The sequence below is a fragment of the Periplaneta americana genome, chromosome 10 (genome assembly GCF_040183065.1).
Source record: "Periplaneta americana isolate PAMFEO1 chromosome 10, P.americana_PAMFEO1_priV1, whole genome shotgun sequence".
NCBI classification, from domain to species: Eukaryota; Metazoa; Arthropoda; class Insecta; order Blattodea; family Blattidae; genus Periplaneta; species Periplaneta americana.
This window is the reverse complement of record NC_091126.1, coordinates 139,757,601-139,775,170: the sequence shown is the minus strand read 5'-3', so window position 1 is coordinate 139,775,170 and position 17,570 is coordinate 139,757,601. Positions and strand designations below refer to the sequence as shown.

The window sequence follows — 17,570 nt, the reverse complement described above, 5'->3', positions numbered from 1 at the left end:
GATCATTAAATAGAGTTTGAACTTTTGCTCGTCCGTAGTATAGATGGTGACCGTGAGGGGTGGTTCGCGCAACAATAGCAAAGATGGTCGATCACCTGTTTGTTCGCGAGAGAGCGCAGATTGCTGCTCGCTATGATGTGTGGAATTCCGTTGTTTTCGTTCGAGATGATGCCATATGGAGAAAGGAAGGAATGCCACAATCCGTCCAGAGACGATAAAGAATTGGAAGCACGGATTCGGGGCATTATCACCAATGCCCCACGCAACTTCCTCCAAAAGACTGTGGATTCCATTACCAGCCGCTTGAGGAAATTGGTGGAAGCCACAGGTGCCTACGTTTAATTTCGATGTATGCATACGTATTTCCATTTAACAAGGTACACATGAAATAAATTTCAATAATTCAATGTTGTAAATATAGAATTTATACACATTTTTCAATACCTAGTATACATGTAGCGCTTCTTTGGTTTCTATCTATTATACCAAGTCCCTCTTCATTTGACACATCTGAATCATTGTTTGTTGATACTTGAAAGATAAGACAGACTTACAGGGTACCTGGTAATGAAAACAGAGACAGTCTGTACTTTGGTTAGTTCGAGTGTAGAGGTTTTGTTAGTAGTGTGAGCTGTTCTGTGTGAAATGAAATGAAGAAGCAAAGGCGTAGTTGTAAAAACTTTCCGAACCAATGGTATGGTGTGAACAAAAAAAAAAACACTAAGATGATTGTTATTTCTGATGTTACTGGATTTTCTTAAAAAAATAAGAGACTCATTCGGTATCCTAATCTCCCGTCAGCTATAAGACCAATACCTCACGGAGAAAATTTACCTGTTCCCATTCCACCTTCTACATTGCAAGAAGAATCGGAATCTGACATAACGTCATCTGATGATGTTCAGCCGTCTACATCAAGGGATTACGTCTACATTCCAGATGAAGAGAGAGAAGAAAAGCCACATTTAATAAGATAGGTGGAACTCAATGATTGGTGTACGTGATTTGTACTTAACTAAACAGCTGACTGAGCTTCTAGGATCTCGTCTTCAGGAATGGAAGGTGCTGGATAAAGATGCTAATGTTTCAGCATTTAGAAACATAAATAAGGGTCTATTACCATTTTTCATAGTTACAGATTCTGGAGTTTGTGCATGCAGCGATGTAAATGGACTGATTAAAACTGGATATTACACATAATGATGAAGAGTGGCGCTTATTTATAGATGCTTCTAAAGTTAGTCTGAAAGTCGTTTTGTTACACAATGGCAATAAACTTCCATCCATACAGTGCAGCAATGAAAGAAACATATAAAGAAATGTGTAGTATTCTTGAAGCCATTAAAATATGAAAACCATTGTTGGCATATTTGCTGGATCTTAAAGTCTTCTACATGGAATGCAGAGTGGATTCACTAAATATGCTTTTTCCTGTGCCTTTGGGACAGTCGAGATACTCAACATCACTATAGAGTCAAGGAATGGCCAAGAAGAGAAGATTTCACTCCTGGGAAACATAATGTAAAATTTAAACCTTTAGTTGACCCACAAAAAATATATCTCCATGCTTTACACACTAAATTAGGGCTCATGTAGAACTTTATGAAAGGTATGGACACAACAGGCTAAGGTTTCAAATATCTACGAAGAATATTCCCTGGTTTGAGTGATACAAAATTAAAAGAAGGAATATTCATTGGACCTCAGATTAAAAAAGAGATTGGGTGACCAATTTTTTTTTTTAGAAAAAATTAACTCTAAACGAACGTGCAACATGGGGGTCATTTAAAAGTGTTGTGAACGTGTTCCTCGGCAACAAGAAGGAAGAAAATAATGATGAACTAGTTCAGAATCTTTTTCAAAATTATAAGAATTTTGGATACAGGATGTCTGTCAAATTCACTTCCTGAATTCTCATTTAGATTTTTTTCCTAAAAACTTGGGTGCAGTGAGTGACGAACAAGGGGAACGCTTTCATCAAGACATTTTAAGATGGAACAACGTTATAAAGGGAGATGGGATCCATCTATGATGAGTGATTACTTCTGGTTCATACAAAGAGAGAATACTACAACATACGCAAAAAAGTGTTTTAAAGCGATGCCTGCCTTCCACTACGTAAATGTAAGCAGCCATTTACATCAATATATCATGAAGGATACTTTATTTTTAGTACTAACACCACTATAATAGTGGAAGACAATGTTTATGCATTCTGCATTAGATATTAAAAATGTGGAACTGCTTAGTTAGTATCGAACTTTTCAGAAGTGTAATGAGGGTAATAACTGAAAATCTGAGGGTGCTACTGAAAAATGGGTTCCATTTTTGGATTCAGCATGGCAAATATGTGGATAGTAACAATGTTTCATTTCGGCACAATTTTCAAAGTTAAAATTTGTTGACTAGTGTTGTATTTAGTGGGCATTTCATTTTATTTTTAGAGTAATTTCATATTTTTCTGTCGTCAGTAGTGCACATGACCACCATTTAAATAAAGACTTTGTAATTTGTGGAAAAATGTGAATACTAAAACTTTATATCTAATATTTGTTTTTAAAATATTAAATGTTTTTATTTGCGTTTGAAGTTTATGTTGTGTGTTCATTTCTCTTGTAATTTTTATTTTGAAATCTTTTGTTTCCATCTTTTGTTACATTTCGTGTTTTCGTGTCTACTTTTTAAGACTAAAGATTGGATAGGATCAGCACAACAATAAGATCCCTCCCAAATATAAACTGGATCCTCATAAAAAGTTGTACGAAAAACCTAACCTTGATGCACTATAAAGAACAAAAGTGATTGTTTTTAGTTGGTTATTTTTAACGATGCTTTATCAGTTACTCGATTATTTAGCGTCGATGTGTTTGGTAATAGAGAGATAGTATTTGAAGAGATGAGGCCGAGGATTCGCCGTAGATTACTTGACATTCGCCTTATGGTTGGGGAAAAACTCGGAAAAACCCAACCAAGCAATCAGCCCAAGCGGGAATCGAACCCGCTCCCGGGCGCAACTCCGGGTCAGCAGGATATTTTTCTTGTAAGTTTTTTTTTCCAGAAACTAGTAACAAAACAGACACCAGCAAACTGTTTCATTTTATTTCATTTTTGGTAAAGTTGTGAAGAAAATTAACATAAGCAAATTTGAAGAGAATTTTTTAAGGAAGTTGCTGTGATTTCACCTATTACTTATACTGAGTAATTGCTATAAATTGCGTTTCCCCTTTAGCAACATTGTCAGGGTAAAAGAAAAAAAAATGTAGTGATCCTATTCACCCAGAGGCCATTGGAAAAGGATCAGGCATTAAATAATACATGCGATCCTATTTACCTCACCTTTCGGGTGAACAGGATCACAAAACAAAAATATATTTAATGGTTAAATAAATGAAATGAATGAATTATGATTACAATAGGCATCTATGCCTAAAGATTCAATCATTTGGTTATGACTAAAATTTTCCTGTATAGATTTTCTTATGGAAAATGTTGTGAGAAGTTTGAAATTGATAGACCTACTATTCACCCCATTTTACGGTAATTAAATAAAATAACTTATTGTACACTTAAAGTTAAATATTTAAATTTTCACCATTTTTCAATTTCCTCATAAAAAGGTACTTAGTCCGTGAGAAATATTTTTGCAAAGTTTCTTTTTATTACTCGAATTGTGGGTGACCTAAATATTAATTATTTCAAAAGGCCGTAAGCTAACGTGACCGTCAGGTCACCTTCACATGCAGTTTCCCGGAATTCAAATTTATTTTATAATTTCAAATCTATGAAATCAGATCTCTCAAAAACTAAGTATGATTATGCAATTGTAATTTACTGCACTTTTTAAACATTGTATTCTATGGAAATTTGTATTATACTTTACTTCACTTTAAAAATAAAGCCAGTATAATTTTTGGCATGATCTTAAGAAAAGTATTTCAAAAAATTATTCAACAATATTTTTTATGCCAAGCCACAAATAATAAAAAAGATACACATTTTCATTACTCACTTATTCAGCTACATGTTCAGCCACGTAACTAAAAAAAAAAACTTTATTTATCCTTGTGTAATCTGATTTATTGTTAAGATACGCATTTTTATTTGATTTTTATCGACCATATTTGCAAACCAAAATAATCTGAATATTTCAACATCATCTAATGTTAAAGGAAGAAACTATTAGTTAACATATTGTAAGTTTTATTAGTTACAACAATGTAATTTATTCGTCACAACAATAATTCCTTTCTACAATTCACCTTAAAGGCTCTCGTCAACAATTGGATCTTCACTCAACAAAGTATTCGTTATAGCACTCCACCGACGACAATGACAATTTACTTGGACTATTACGCACAACAATGAACTGTTAATCTTAACTAATATTTACAAAGCACTATTTACAAATCAGAACTATCAGTTCTCAGTTCACAGTTCTTCTATCTCAGTCACTCGAGTTCACAGTATCTCGAACCACAGACCTTCAGAGACAGTTCACTGTACTCGAACTCGGGTCCCTCCAACTGCGGTCCACTGCACTCGAACTCAGGTCCCTCCAACTGCGGTCCACTGCACTCGAACTCAGGCCTTCGGATGCTGACGCAGATGCGGACGCACACTCGAGTCGAACTCCGGCTGGCTTGCTTGCTCTGGCTTTCTCACTGACTGAATAACTGAAAACTCTGAAACTCTAGTTCGCTGGCGCCTGCTCTTTTATAGCGAAATCATAGTTGCGAGAACCTTCTACAGTTGTGTAGAGAATTATCTCGATATCTCTACATCGACAGACTCCTGGAATAGTCGAGAAGGTCGTTCCACATTCACTGCGTTAAGTAGCAGCTGCGCGCAGACTCGTTGCGTTGACGTAATACACCCTCTCTCTTCTCTCCACCGCGCGACGTCACTCAATGTTCCGTGGAGCCTGTGCGATCTGCTTTCTTGCGGGACGCTGGTCGTGAGTTCGATTCTCACGTCGCTGTCACATTGCCCCCTCCTTAGGGCTGCTCGTCCCGGGCAGTCCCTTGGTAGGCTGCTAATCGGTCCAGATGCACCACCATCATCTTCCCTCGAGGTTGTCGCTGGATCCGGTACACCACGTCGTTGATCCGGGTCACCACGCAGTATGGTCCATCCCAGGCACGCTGCAGCTTTGGTGATTTCCCTTTGGTCCTGGTAGGTCGATACAGCCACACCAGGTCGCCCTCCTGGAATCCTGCAGAGTTGGCCAATCTGTCGTAGCGCACCTTCATCCTGTCGCTGGCCATTTTGAGGTGCTCTCTGGCCAGTTGGTGAACTCCATTCAACTTCTCGGTGAGTTCTGCCACATAGTCAGTTGCTGGCTGGTCGGCGCTGGGTGGCGTGCCAAACAGCAGATCACAGGGCAGGCGCAGCTCTCTCCCGAAGACCATGTTTGCCGGTGTCATCCCTGTTGTATCGTGGACCGAAGCTCTGTAGGCCAAGAGGAACAGTGGGACTCTGGCATCCCAGTCTCGTTGATGGTTGGACACCACCTTCCGCAGATGCTCTTCCAAGGTTTTGATGTAGCGTTCCACCATACCATCGGACTGTGGGTGGAGGGGAGTGGTCCTGGTTTTATGCACCCCCAGACGCTCGAGCAATTCTCCCATCAGGTTGGATTCGAAGTTGCGCCCCTGATCGCTATGCAATTCCCGGGGCACCCCGAATCGGCAGATGAAGTTGTCAAGCAGCGCGTCGGCCACCGTCGAAGCCTCTTGGTTAGGAATCGCGTACACCTCTGGCCATTTTGTGAAGTAATCCATGGCTACTAACAGGTAGCGGTTCCCGCGATCCGTGACCGGGAACGGTCCAGCAACTTCGATGGCGATCCTCTCAAAAGGAGCTCCCACGTTGTACTGCTGCATGGCTCCCCTGCTGCGGGTCCTTGGTCCGCGACTGGCTGCACAGGTGTCGCATCTTCGGCACCATTGTTCCGTGTCGGTTCTCTGATGCAACCAATAGAACCTCTGCCTTAACTTGTCCAGCGTCCTGTTGGCTCCCAGGTGGCCTCCAGTCACTCCAGCATGAGTCTCCTCCAGCACTTCCTTCACCTTGCTCCTGGGCAGGACAAGTTGTTCTATGTGGGTCCTTCCATCGGCCGACTCCCAAATCCTCTTCAGGATACCGTCCTTGACAGTGAAGGATTCCCACTGGGCCCAGTAGCTCTTGTAAGTGGTGCTACGGTTGGCGATATCGGCCCATACTGGTCTCTGGCCGGACTCCACATCACGTAGTAGCTGTCCAATGTTTGGGTCCTCCAGCTGCTCCCTCCTTATGGCGGCGTTATCCCATCCTGGGCTCGGCTGGGCGGCAATTGCTCGGACTGCGTGGGCGCCATCCCGCTCTTCTACTTTCAGGCAGTGTTTACAGCCATCCGGGCACGGGCGTCGTGATAAGGCATCAGCGTTGGAATGTTTCTTCCCTTGTCGGTGTTCGGAGGTGAAGTTGTACTCCTGCAGTCGTTGAACCCAACGGGCGGTCTGCCCCTCCAGATTCTTGAAGCCCAATAGCCAGGTGAGTGCAGAATGGTCTGTCCTCAGATGGAACTCCTGGCCATACAAATATTTGTGGAAATGCTTCAGGGCTTCCACAATAGCAAGAAGTTCTCTACGGGTCACGCAGTAGTTTCTCTCAGCCTTGGACAATGTTCGGCTGAAGTAGGCAATCACCCTCTCTTGCCCGTCCTGTTCCTGAGAGAGTACTCCGCCGATGCCTACGTTGCTAGCGTCCGTGTCGAGCGTGAACTTCCTTCCAGGGATGGGATATCCCAGTACAGGAGCAGTGCAGAGCGCCTCTTTCAGTGACTGGAAGGATGACTCCGCCTCGTCTGTCCACTGGAATTGTCGTTTCTCCTCGGTCAGCTGGGTTAGAGGCTTAGCGATGTTGGCGTACCCAGCTACGAACCTTCTGTAATAAGTGCAGAGGCCGAGAAAGCGGCGCAGCTCCTGCTTGTCCCTTGGTCTAGGCCATCCTCTGACGGCTTGTAGCTTCTCCGGGTCAGTGGCCACTCCGTTGGTCCCTACTACGTGTCCCAAGTAGTTGACCTTCTTCTGGAATAGATGACATTTCTTCGGGTTCAACTTCAGTCTGGCTTGTCGCAGTCTCTTGAACACTTTCCTCAGATTCAACAGCTGTTCGCCGAAAGTCTTGCCCACCACGATGACGTCATCAAGGTACAGCAAACAGGTGTCGTATGTCAGGCCTCTCATTACAGACTCCATTAGTCTCTGGAATGTAGCCGGGGCGTTGCAGAGGCCGAACGGCATAACGGTGAACTGCCATAGTCCCTGGCCTGTAGAGAATGCCGTTTTCTCCTTGTCCTCAGGATGTAGCGCCACCTGCCAGTATCCTGACTTGAGATCCAACGTCGAGAACCACTCTGCTCCGGCCAGGGTGTCCAAGGTGTCGTCAATTCGTGGGAGGGGAAAGCAGTCTTTCCTGGTGACGTCATTCAGTCTTCTGTAGTCCACGCAGAAACGCAGGTCCCCATTCTTCTTCTTCACCAGCACTACAGGTGATGACCAAGGGCTGTCGGATTCCTCGATGACCCCTCTTGCTTTCATGCCCTCCAGTTGGCTGTCAATCTCCCTCTGTTTAGCTAGAGGGACGCGTCGAGGAGGTTGTCTGATTGGGCGAGCATTTCCGGTGTCAATGCGGTGCTGAACTTTCTCCGTTCTCCCGTAGTCGTTTTCAGACAGACTGAACACGTCCTGAAACTCTATCAGTAGATCGTGGACTTGTCTTCTTTCTCTTTTGCTTAAATTCGCCGGCAATTCTCGAGCCAGCTCTTTCAGTGATGGGTCTAAATCTGGACGTGATCGGTGACACTCCTCGTTTTCTGCCAGCGACGTCACAGAAACCACCGGCTCGACGTTACCTAGTACAGTTCCACTAGGCACCTCCTTGTCCCGATTGGTGACATTCAGGACCCTCCCCGGTACCACCTTCTGATTCGGGAGTAGGGATCTGGCCACATAAACCCCATCTATCGGAGTTGTTTGCGAATCGAGGAGCAGGTTTCTCTTAGGTTGTCCGTCCAGTCTTGCCGTCACCACCATCTCGCAGCCAGCTGGGATTGTCACTTGATTCTCCAAGGTGAGTCTGCTGGCCATGGGTTGGTCTTCGACGTCCCTCAGGAACACTTCATCCTGACCAAAACGGAGGATACGGCGCCGGACGTCCACCGTTGCATCGAAGATCCGCATGGCGTCGAGTCCCAGGATGACGTCTTCAGTGATGTTGGCGACGAACACCCACATCTCCAGTCTCCTCTTTCCCAAGGTCAAGTCCAGGAAAACCTCTCCTTGGATGGGCAGGTTCTCGCCTGAGGCAGTACGTAGCTCATACCGGCGCAGCGGCGTCCTCCCAGGTAGTCCACGCACGACTTCCGGTCTGGCGATAGTGAGCGACGCCCCGGTGTCTACCAGTACTCTGCATGGGCGGCCTCTTATCCATCCGTCAGCAATCAGCCCATCGTCGCATCTTCTGTTAACCGTCTTCAAGATCAGCCGAGGGGATGGTGATGACGGCGCCGACGTGCCCCTCATCGCATCGGCCCCTTTTAGTTTTCCTGTTTGTGACCAGATCGGTCACAGTCCCTCCTCAGGCGTCCAGGCTCGCCGCAGGACCAGCAGGTAGGCACTCCTCGTCTTCGTCGCTCGGGTGATTTCGGTTGACGTTCCTCGACGTCGGCCGCCGCGACGCTCCTAATCCGGTGCGATGCCGAGACGTTCGCCGTCAACTTGGCTACCTCCATCCTGAGGGCCGCCGCCAGAGCTGCATTGATGGTGCGATGCTCTGCCAAGAGTAGCTGTTGCTTTATTTCCGGGTCTCGAACTCCGCTGCCGAAGGTGTAGGCCGCCTCTCCAGCGATGAAGTCATTAGGTAGGCCCCTGAGCGCCTTATGGGCCAGTTGTTCCACCGCCATCGCGAATTCTTGCAGGGACTCGCCTGACTGTTGGACCCTCGTTTTTAGTTGGGTCCTAAATGCTGCAGCAAGTTGATGGTCACCATAACGTCCCTCCAAGGCCGCCATTATCTCAGCGGCTGTCCCATCTTCTGGAACGCTGTGAAGAATCTCCGACGCCTGTCCCTGAAGCGCGGCCAGCAGCTGAGTAGTTTTCTCTGCCAGCGTCCACCCATTGTGCTCTGCGATGGCCTCGAACTGGCGACGGAATATCGCCCAAGACGTCGTACCTTCGAACTTCGGCGTCTTGACGTTGTGATGTCTGGCTGAAGCCGATGGTTCCGCAGGGGCACTATGTGAGGTCCTCAATGCTGACGTCGATCTTTCCACGGCCCGTTGAACTTCCTCGGCAATTATCTGTTTCTGTTTTCTAGCCTGGCGATCCACCAACGCGAGGATGTGTTTGTTTTCTACAGCGTGTTGGTCCATTAACGCGAGTATGTGCTTGTTTTCCTCAGCGTGTTTGTCCATCACCTCACTCGTCTGCTCTTGACGACGCTCGAGATCGCGGATTTTGCCGTCGAAATGGTCTACCTCCTGTCTCAATTCGGTTACTGTCTCGTTTATAGTTGTAAAATTCTTGTTTAGGTTGTCAAGATCGGCTTTGAGTTCGTCTTTCACGATGGCGACAATTCCATCTACGTGGGCTGAAACGCTTTCAATTTGCGTAGTGACGTCATCTTTTACTCCGCTGATGTCGCCTTTCACTCCGCTTATGTCGCCTTTCACTCCACTTATGTCGCCTTTCACTTCACTTATGTCACTTTTCATCTCCGTTTTAACATCACTTATGTCGTTCTTAACCTCACTGATGTGCTTGTTCATGTTATCTTTTACTTCACTAATGTGCATGTTCATTTCTGCTTTCATTTCTGCTTTCATTTCTGCGATGGCTTGCAGGATCTGCTGTAGGTTCTCCATTGTCGATAATGTCCCGGTTCTGACACCAATGTAAATTTTATTAGTTACAACAATGTAATTTATTCGTCACAACAATAATTCCTTTCTACAATTCACCTTAAAGGCTCTCGTCAACAATTGGATCTTCACTCAACAAAGTATTCGTTATAGCACTCCACCGACGACAATGACAATTTACTTGGACTATTACGCACAACAATGAACTGTTAATCTTAACTAATATTTACAAAGCACTATTTACAAATCAGAACTATCAGTTCTCAGTTCACAGTTCTTCTATCTCAGTCACTCGAGTTCACAGTATCTCGAACCACAGACCTTCAGAGACAGTTCACTGTACTCGAACTCGGGTCCCTCCAACTGCGGTCCACTGCACTCGAACTCAGGTCCCTCCAACTGCGGTCCACTGCACTCGAACTCAGGCCTTCGGATGCTGACGCAGATGCGGACGCACACTCGAGTCGAACTCCGGCTGGCTTGCTTGCTCTGGCTTTCTCACTGACTGAATAACTGAAAACTCTGAAACTCTAGTTCGCTGGCGCCTGCTCTTTTATAGCGAAATCATAGTTGCGAGAACCTTCTACAGTTGTGTAGAGAATTATCTCGATATCTCTACATCGACAGACTCCTGGAATAGTCGAGAAGGTCGTTCCACATTCACTGCGTTAAGTAGCAGCTGCGCGCAGACTCGTTGCGTTGACGTAATACACCCTCTCTCTTCTCTCCACCGCGCGACGTCACTCAATGTTCCGTGGAGCCTGTGCGATCTGCTTTCTTGCGGGACGATGGTCGTGAGTTCGATTCTCACGTCGCTGTCACAATATCATTGAAATCAGATAAAAATTGTAGGAGATTTAGAACTCTGTAGCGCATTCCTCAAACAAGAATAATGAACTTCTTTTCCCCGCATTAAAGGCAAATGACATTTATTCAAAATAAATAAACTAAGGTATCTTATCATTTCAAATTTTTAATGTTTGTGGAATAAATTATTTCTGCAGAAACTAGGACAAAGAGGCTGCTTTTCAAATTCAGTAGCATCTAATAATTTGAATATAAGGTATATGTTATCTTCAGTTATAACGTGTCTTTTCCGTTTACTCTGTATATCACAAATCGAACCTGTTTACGCCACTTTTCCATCCCTTTCAGTCTCACACAAGCTGATTTAGGGCTATGGGATGGAATGATCTCCACTTTTTTAAATTTTAGGAGTTAAAATGCAAACAGAATAACTGAATTTTTACTTTATGCTATTCATATTTTGATATATATATATATATATATATATATATATATATATATATACATATATATATATATATATAACTATAGAAAATTAAAAAAAAATAAACAGTACAATGACGAATAAATTGACCTCTCCACGCAGAGAATAGAGATAAGTTAAAAAATGTAATAATGAATAAATTAAAGAACAAACAAACGAACGAACGAACGAACGAACATTTAAGAAAATTGTGTTTTTGGCATATTCTGTATACACGAGGTTATAAATTTGCTAAATTATGTGCAAAATATTAAGCGAGATGCAGTTGATAAATATAGCATTTAACACTTTAAGAAACGTTCAGATTTTAAAGTTATTAACAATATTCCATACTTATTGTTCACTTTGTATATAGACATTAATAATAATGTTGTGGTCTAGTAATAGAAAAAGTATGCACTGCGGAAAAATGTGAATTTTATGTATAGAGATGATATATAATATGATGTAGGCCTGTTGTATTATACAGTACGATATGAAATGATGTGATATATGATATGATATGTTATGTTATGATATATGATATGGTATGATATGATACGATTTGATATATGATACGATATGACATGATATGAGCCGTTCAGAGTAAAAGTGGTGTAAGTCAAAATTGGGTAATGAGGTTTAAAGTAAAAATTATGTAAAATATAGCGCAAAGTAACAATTAATATAGTCTTCTTGCTATCCACTGACTACTAGTAGTTTAAATAAATTTAATATTAATTGCTACTTTGCGTTGTATTTTACAGAATCTTTACTTTAACCCTCATTACCCATTTTTGACTTACACCACTTCTGCTCGGAACGGCTCATATGATAAATTCATTCATATATCATATATTTGTAAGACAGACGTGTTATAATTCTATATTGCCCCAGATCTGCCTTACTTTACAATTTTATTCTAACAGCAATTTACAGATCTCCAAATAACTGCAAAATTGATTTTTTGGATAGCTTTGAACAATCTCTGTATGAACTAAAAGACGTTAAAAATCATATTATTTTAGGTGACATTAATATTCAAATTTTAGAACACAATTTAGATAACTCTGGCAACGGATATTTGAATATTGTGCATGAATATGGTTTTTTGAAATACTTAAATGCCCCTACTCGATATAATGCATGCCTTGATCATATATTCTTCAAGACATCTGTTAACTTAGATTTCAAATCTGGAGTATATAATAGTGCAATTACAGACCATTTTATGGTATTTGGACTAGTCACTATCACTACTAAAGATATTATTAAGGATCCCATCATAAATTTACATAATAATTATTGCAAGCAACATGTTAATTACAAAGACTTAGTCGCAAATATTAGCTCAGAGACCTGGGAAACGGTTTTTGATTGCCGAAACGTTGAAGTTAGTTTTCAAAATTTTTACAAAATACTCCGCGATCTAATAACTAAATATACCTTTCATACTTGTAATAATGTACCCAGTAAATATAAAAAAATAAAACCCTGGATCACTTCGGGTATTGTTAAACCAATACGCACAAGAGACAGACTAGCCAAAAAAGTAAAAAGTGAACCTTTGATTGAAGATTTATCAAAAAAATATAAAAGGTACAGAAATATCTTAACTTGCGTTATAAGAAATATGAAAGTTAGTTACTACTCAGAGAAATTTGTCAACAATAGGAATGATCCCAAAAGATTTTGGCAGTCTATTAACGAAGCTACCAACGTTTCAACAAATAAAAGCTGCAGTATTATGGAAATAGTAAATAAAGATGGCTTAATTATTAAGAATCATCATGATATTGTAAACGAATTTAATGCTCACTTTACAAACAGGACACAGTATAGCATCAAAAATAAACAAAAACACAAGACCCTCTTCTTCCTTTTCTTATCCATCATCATCATCATCATCATCGTCGTCGTCGTCATCATCATCATCATCATCGTCATCGTCATCATCATCATCATCATCATCGCCATCATCAATGTTCATGTTTCCCGTAAGTGATAAAGAAATTATAACTATTGCTAAAACTTTAAAAAATAATGTGGCTCCGGGTGTTGATGGTATCACTACTAGAACACTCAAAATGATTATTGAACCTATATCGGAACCACTAACCCATGTCTTTAATTTGTGCCTATCACAAGGTGTATTTCCAACTGATCTAAAGTGTGCTGTGGTAATACCTATATACAAATCTGGTGACAGAAACAATCTCAGTAACTACAGACCCATCTCACTCTTACCAAGTCTCTCGAAACTATTAGAAAGATGTATTAAAAGCAGGCTAATTAATTTCTTAGAAAAAAAAAGTCTATTAAGTCAAAAGCAGTTTGGCTTCCGTACTAACATGAGCACAGACGACGCTATTATGAACGTAACATCAAGGATTATTAAAGAATTAGACTCGGGTAAAAAATGTTTAGGAGTTTTTCTAGATATTCAAAAAGCCTTCGATAGTGTAGACCATAATATACTCACTTCTAAACTTCATGCCTACGGTATTAAAGGAATCGCTTTAAATTTATTTAAGTCATACTTAAGCAACAGATCCCAATTAACGAAATTTAACGACCAACACAGTGAAATTCATAATATAAATATAGGTGTGCCACAAGGTACGGCTTTAGGCCCTCTACTATTTTTAATATATATCAATGACTTGCTAAATATTGATATAGGAAACACATCTGGAAATATATTCGCATATGCCGATGATACAGCCGTAATTTTTAGTGGGTCGAATTGGAATGATGCCTACCCAAATGCTAATAGAGGTATGAATATAATTAAGAAATGGTTAGATGAAAATTTGCTTTCATTGAACATTTCAAAAACAACTGCAGTTCCTTTTACATTAACGGCTTCTAGTCTGAGAAAAATCAAACTCGATAAGCATACAAATTTAAAAATACACAATTGCAGTAACATAAACTTGATTGATTGCAATTGCTCTACCTTGACAGAATCCACGCAAGTAAAATACTTAGGTGTTATCATTGATCAACAATTAAGATGGAATAAACATGTAACATATTTATGTAATAGGTTACGGAAAACAATTCACAACTTTGTAACCCTTCGTGCATATATGCCTATCTATGTTCTCCGTGTTTTTATCTAGCCTTGTTTCAATCAGTCATTCAGTACGGAATAATAGGATGGGGTGGAATGACAAAGACTATCCTAACTCCATTAATATTACTACAAAAACGTATCATCAAAATTTGTCTGCATAAACCACTTGATTATCCGACACAATTCATTTATTCTGAATTCCAAGTACTAAAAATTGAGCAAATATATAAACATACAGTACTAATTTATTTTCACAAAAAATCGAATGAATTTTATAACTGAGAAACATATACATAACACCAGAAGAAATGTCCCAACTCTTTTGGCAGAACCTAAATGCCACACTACAGCTGGATTAAGACACACTAGGAATTATGGACCAAGACTATACAATTCAGTATTGAAAAATTATCCAGACCTAAGCAATTTACACATTCTTAAGTTTAAAAATAAAGTGAAAATGTTTGTATGATATTTGATCAATTTCATTTTTTATTTATATTAATAACAGTGTATATCTCCAATAAATGATTTCTTAGCATCACCACAGATACACTTGATTGTACTTGTCACTATCTCTTGTCACTAGAGAGCTCTCGAAATTTATATTTTCCCCACCATTCATAAAATATTTTTTATACGATAACTCTTGCACAAAAGGGGAGATCTATAACTGAAACTAGATTAATATATTTCAGTATTATTTGTATTCATCCTGGTAATAATGAACAGTTTGACTCGTAGACATTTTGTTTTTGCAGCATTAACTTTCCATGATTGTACGAGAAGATTCGAAGAGAATGGCACTTACGTAGACTTTCGGCTCCCCCCTACTACCATTAATGCACAGCACAATGTCAATACGGCGGTTGCTGTCGTCTGCGATACAACGAACTTTTCTGTTGATTATCGAGTTCGTCATTTTTACCGGTTATTATATGCTTATTTAAGTTGTGTTAACTCTCGCTAGTCGTTTTATATTTTATTTTATCCGTCTTAGTATTTATTTTATTATTGTAAATATTTTTGTTTTATCACTATTATTATTATTATTATTATTATTATTATTATTATTATTATTATTATTATTATTATTATCATCATCATTATTATTATTGATATTATTATTATTATTATTATTATTATTATTATTAATGAATTATTTTGTATTACAATCTTTGTATCATTTCTGTCACGATTATTATTATTATTATTATTATTATTATTATTATTATTATTATTATTATTATTGTTACTATTATTTCTATCTTCAGCATTATTATTTGATCTCTGTAAAATTTTATGTAGACTACTGGACTGTACCCGAGCACGAGCATATGCTTATTTCGGGTATCTATTCACATGTATTCATTTCAAATGTAAATTGTAAATAAATTTGAAAATTTGAATATCTCTTCATACTCAAAATTTTTTTTATCTAACCGCTTTTTCCTTTTATTGTCTGTTTCTTGACATTCTAATATTATATGGAACGCGTCTTCTCCCATGTCGCAAAGGGGGCAGATATCCTTCTCTACGGTACCCCTCTTGTTTTCAGTTTCCATATTCCTAGTCTCCACCAAGCTAAGCAAATCCTTACTTCCCTATTATTTATTCTTACATATTCTTCTTGTTCCCATGCAATTTTCATGTCCTTAAAATTACTTAATATTCTTAATCATTTGAGATTTTGATGTAACTCTTGTCTCGTAATTTCGTTCCATATTTGTTTTATAATTTTACAAATTACATTTAAATTCATTACCCGAATTTCATCCCATAATCATTTTAGACCTAATCTACCCACCTTGTTCTTTAAATCTTCTAGCCAATTGGATTTCAAATTCGTGTCCCAAAGAAAATGCAAACACTTCTTTTCAACGGTACTATACTCTTCCGTTATAATATGACCCAAGAATTTATTTTCCTTAGTAGTATCCTTCCCATAATACTATCTACTCTCATTTCGAATAATTTTATGTTTAAATATTTTCAAATCATTATTTAAAAATAAACAATTGGAAAATAGGTCTATATCAGCCCTGCACAACATTTGCGCTCTCCGAGTCGGCTCACAGCTCGCGAACGGAATGCAGATATTGGCTGCGATCTGTATAAGGGTGGACTGGAAGAAGGGGGGGATGTCGTACAAAATGTACACAAAAGGAAGCACTAGTACGAGTGTTCATGAAATGAATTTCCGTTCATTGTTTACAAAAGTTTCTTGGACTATTATTAATTAATAAAGAAATATTTATTTTACAGAAATAGTAAAAATTCTATAGCTATTTAAATATACAATATCATTTTGTTATATTTTTTTATTTATGAGTACATCAAAACGGAATTTTATGCTATTGGCAGTTGAAAGGAACAGTACTGATCTTAATGAAACATCAGTTAAATATATTCGATGCCTGCCTTTATTAAAGTAAAGTTGATTACAGAAAACAGTTACTCACAAATATAAATGTTGAGCCAAACATAGCAATTATTTTCACAGCTAGCCTGTGTAGTCGTGGATATTATTGCTGAGATTTAATCTTGTAAAACTCAACCAGGCTAGTAGTATTACTCAAAAAGTCTTTAGCCTTAAGGTCACATTGAAGATCAATAAGTTCAAGCTGTAAATCGTATGGCACTGTTTGAACTGGTGTTGAAGGAATTTATTTGATAACTTTAAACTTCTTTCCAATTAAGACAAGATCTCGGAACCTAGAATTAAATTCATTTTGAATTTCAATTAATATTTGCACATAATTGTTTAACATGGATTTATCACGAGCAGTTTTTATCGTTGGAAAGTGAGCCATATTACCTTCCCGAAACTGACTTACGAAAAGTGTAAATTTACGACTGAAATCCTGTAATTTATTCAACATATCAACAATGAGCTGGCCTTTTCCCTGAAGAGAGATATTTAAATTATTGTAGATTAATGAATTTTAACGTACCCTAGCTCCTGTAATAATGCAACTTTCAACTCCTAAACCTTTTTACTGCGATCTTCACCAACAAAAACATCGTATGTATGTGTGACTAGTAATTGTGCATTATATTATGTTTTCCTCTTTCTTTCAAACTTTTGTTGCAGATAGGTATTGACTCTAGCTGCTGTGAAAAAATAAACTTTTTCCCATGCAATATTGAAAGAATTTTCCTGATGATCACTTTTCCGTCATTTAGATTCCTTTATTATGTAAAATAGCTACTGATAATACACACTACACCAGATAGCTGCGTGGACTATCCTCTACCTATAGCAGGCCTACGTCACTCCGACCTACCTTTACGGCGAACTGTTAGACGACTGTGTGTTC

At 39.5% G+C, this 17,570-nt stretch overlaps 1 protein-coding gene across 1 annotated transcript in view; it reads left to right on the top strand.

The window, feature by feature from the left end:
- Positions 1-17,570, top strand: part of LOC138707741 (MAM and LDL-receptor class A domain-containing protein 1-like) — a 280,376-nt gene that overhangs the window by 106,078 nt on the left and 156,728 nt on the right. The window lies entirely within an intron of this gene.